The 4,034-nt window shown below is 36.3% G+C and overlaps 1 long non-coding RNA gene across 2 annotated transcripts; it reads right to left on the minus strand.

The window, feature by feature from the left end:
* Positions 1 to 1,364: 1,364 nt before the first annotated feature.
* On the minus strand, positions 1,365 to 3,389 carry LOC126612596 (uncharacterized). 2 transcript variants are annotated; one of them, XR_007619177.1, is made up of 4 exons: positions 2,929 to 3,389; positions 2,578 to 2,672; positions 2,380 to 2,444; positions 1,365 to 1,593 (listed from the first exon to the last, which is right to left on the minus strand). It is a non-coding gene; the product is annotated as an uncharacterized LOC126612596 (long non-coding RNA). The 2 variants fall into 2 exon arrangements; XR_007619176.1 differs by having other exon boundaries at positions 2,578 to 3,389.
* Between the last annotated feature and the right edge of the window lie 645 nt (positions 3,390 to 4,034).

Consider the following 4,034-nt stretch of genomic DNA (forward strand, 5'->3'; position numbering starts at 1 on the left):
ACTAGTAAGTGTTTGGCGCATTGTACATGTCGTAGTCCAATCACCATTCCCTCATAGTATAATATTTCCTCCCTTTTAAAGTAGATTATGAGTTGTGGCATCAAAAAAATTGACACCACAATATCCTTCATCAAGCTAAAATAAGTGAACCTATAGTTTAAACCCAAAAGTTATTCTTAGATGGATATAGTGAAGTGAAGTAAAATTACTATATGGCATAAGGTTTTTTGGTAGACATAGTCTCCTATTGTAGGGGCAACCTATTTTTGTAAGCACAATGTTATGTTAAAGTTAAACGTTAGACTTATGGCATGTGGAGACTACATACTAGAGATTTTTAAGTTTTATCTTTCGAAGCAATTTCTTAATGAAAAGAGAATGCCATGAAATTATTCTTCAAAGATTTCCATTTAAAGAGCATAAAGCTCAAAGTAGGTACTCGATACCAATACATTGTATTCTAAATAAGTTTGGTATAAATTGCCTCAATGAATACTCTTGTTAGTTTGAACTAAATTCTATTGTTTCAACATACTTTTGAAAGAGTTCCCATAATTATAGTACTACTAAAAGCTCTATGGGGCTATTTGTATACATGGCTTATATTTGCCATGAAATTTAGTAAAGGACTATTTTTAGCTTTTATATTTTGAATATATACTAGCATTTTTCTAACTTTTAAAGGAATATAAAAAGCTATAGTCAACTCCCAATAAACTTCCACACTTCCCGTAATCAAGTTTTACTCAAGTTAAATTTCTTGAAGACTGAAGTCACATTATTTCAAACTTGACAATGATGACTAGTCAAATCAAGGCTTACTATCACCAAGGTAAGTCACTAATCTAACAGAGTTATTCATCAGGGAGAGTTTTCGATAATACACTATAATGGATGAAAGCGTGTTGTGCTCTTTTCCCTTCGGCCAGGTTTTTATCCCATCAAGTTTTTACTGATAAGGTTTTATAAATATGGTGCCCTATTTTTCTCCCTCGCTTAGGTTGTTTTCACTGGGTTTTTTTTCTAAGCATAGTTTTATCAAGACAACTATTATTAATTGGTGAACATCCAAGATGGAGTGTTATAAATATTATTTATTATGTTGTGTTCACTTCCTTGTCAATATGTAATTAGTTTTACCATTTCTATGTAAATCCTAAGCCTATAAATAAGCACTCTAACAAGAAGAAATGATTACTTTGATTTTTCCTCCCAATCTCTCTCGCCTCTCTTATTTTCCGTATTTCTTATACTTTATTTCCAACACACCTACATATCTCTATTTGACACACCCCGACCGGAGTCGAGGCATGCTGGACGTCACCCGAAGGTGACGTAACCAAAAGTGTAAGTGATGCAAAAATGTGAATAAATTAAACCAAAACTAGAACTAATTTAAACTAATAAAGTGAGTGCACAGTAGTGGGTAGAACCCATAGAATACAAATGTTCATAGGATAGATGGCAAGTACTGCAGTCGAAACTAGTTAAGTACTTAATACATAACAGGAACAGTTCCTACATTTAAACAGGGATATGTCAGAATCGCCGACTAATCCTTGTACGCCACAGAGTAATTCAGCTATCTAGGATCTGGAGGGGCGAAAAATAAAAAGATGAGTGGGCAAAAATAAAAGTTTATAAAAACCATTTATTTTCTAAACATACTAACCCTTCGCTGTAAAACATGTATAGTTTCTAGGAAATCATACTACGTATAGGTATGAAAATCAAATGCAAATAAAAAGTAAATCAAGAAGTATGCCACATCACAATATCTCAACAGTAATATAAATAAAATCAGGTGTTCAATTAATCTATACTAGCACATAAGTCGGAGTCGCCAAATGCGACTTGTACGACTGGCCCTGATGCTCATCAATCTATGCTAGCACACAAGTTAGAGTCGCCTAATGCGACCTGTACGACAGGACTGGGTGTAATAATATACGCTTTAGTGCTACAATCACGTGAAGATTTGAGCTAATCGTGGTTACCTACGAGTCGGAGTTGCCTAATGCAACATGTACGACATGATTGGCACCTACTTGAATCCAAGGCGAGCGTGTGGTGCGAAGGTAAACATACACGTGAAAGACTGGCCTTGGCCCAGGGCGAGCACTAACACCGGGGTGCAACAATGATGAGCAGACTATATGAATATAAGCATGCCATAACAATTCAATAATTCTAGTCAACATAATAACCTTACCTGTCAATAAACTTACCTGCGCATCCAGTAAGATTATTTAGCATTTCACCATAGTACAACATTTCTAATAACGTTAATTAACCATGGCATGATATACATAAATCAATTCAAAAGCAATTGTGGAAACTATAAAGTTTATATATATACGAAAACAAATGCCCACTCACTAATATGTCGATGGATCGTAGCCTTCTAGCCTCGCTTGTCCTCATACATCCTCAGGATAAGTCTCCTTTGTATGCGAAACAATTAATAATAATTAATTAATTAATTAACACATACACTAAAAGTTCGGAAAAACCTCCCATAGTTTGCTCAAACGGAAGGTTTAAATATACAAAAACACTCTACTCGACGTCACAGACCTGTACATGTCAAGCACTCGTCGGCCGGTGGCCGAACACGCCCTCACGCACTGGCGAGCCCACGGTCACACGCGCCCTCACAAGCAGGTTAGTGGCTAATAGACACAGGAATATTCCGTTAAACAATTAACATAGCTTAACGATGTTAGCTGACGCCGTTAGAATATTCCGTCAACTTTGACGAAATATTCATCGTCTTCTCCGGTCGTCGCTCTTTGGTTTCATCGAGAACTAGAAAGCTTCTCCCGTTTTTGGGGAAAAATTCAAATCTTCATAACTTGCTCATTTCTCAACCATTTTTATGAAATTTATATGAAAATAAAGCTCTTGAGGAGTAGAACAAGTTTATACCTTTTGGAAGTCCAAAAATGGACAGGAATAGGCCTGAAAATGCCTCGCAAGTCTCGGCCTAAAACTCAACTCCTTGAAACCGTGTGCTTCGACGTGGTCTCCAAACCAAACTTAGCCTAGGGACTCCTGGAAGTTGTGTGGATGCTTCTACAACCTTCAAAACTTCGTAACTCGGCCGGGATCATGTTGGAGTAAACCCGTCCAAGTCAGAGCTTTCGAGTTAACGAGACAAAGTTCAACCATTTGAGAATCAGTTTGTGTTGTTGGGTTCATGAGGATGAGAAGATCACGATGATGGTGGTTTTGTGCTCAATCTGTGAGGTTTTGATGATGATCCTTGGTGTTGCAGAGAAGAGAAAGTCTTGGGATAGAGAGAGAATGAGAAGATGAGAACGAGTGAGATGATGTTTTCTGATTGGTGGAAAAAGGAAGATAGAGGGTGAGTCTAATTAGTAAAGAGATGTGAGGGATGGATTTGATTGGTGGGTGAACAACAAGTCACAGTTCCAATTTTAAAGAAGAAAAAGGATATGATTTTGTACAAATGAAGTGAGACAAAATCTAATGTAATCTAACGTACCCTATCAAAAACAGTGTTTCCAACACTGGAATATTAGTACACACATGTACAAATTTACTCGTTGTTAACACACTTTAACGTAACGTAACTTTTTTGTTACAAGTCCGATTTGAGCCTAACTCGCGTCCAAGCGTTCGTAACAACAAGTACTATTTAATTATGATAACGAGAAAAATAATTTAAAGCCGAAAAACCACATCCATGTCACTTTGCCAATAAGGGCACAAATGTCAATTCACATACACGGGGAGAAAATTATATAGAAGATTAGGGACGGGTTGTCACACTATTTCTTTACATTACAAGAGGGTAGTGGAAACTGAAACGAATACAATTGAATCGTATCATGCCATGTCATATTGAGTTTGTATTAGACATGATACGATTAGTTAATCATTTCAGATGATTCGCTAACTTAGTTTCTCTCATTTAAACTAAACTTATTACTCATATATGTAGTATGATAATTCATTTCTTACTCAACCAAAACAAAAAATAGAATGGTGTACCCCTACTTCTGAACCTC

Source organism: Malus sylvestris, chromosome 17 (genome assembly GCF_916048215.2).
Source record: "Malus sylvestris chromosome 17, drMalSylv7.2, whole genome shotgun sequence".
NCBI classification, from domain to species: domain Eukaryota; kingdom Viridiplantae; phylum Streptophyta; class Magnoliopsida; order Rosales; family Rosaceae; genus Malus; species Malus sylvestris.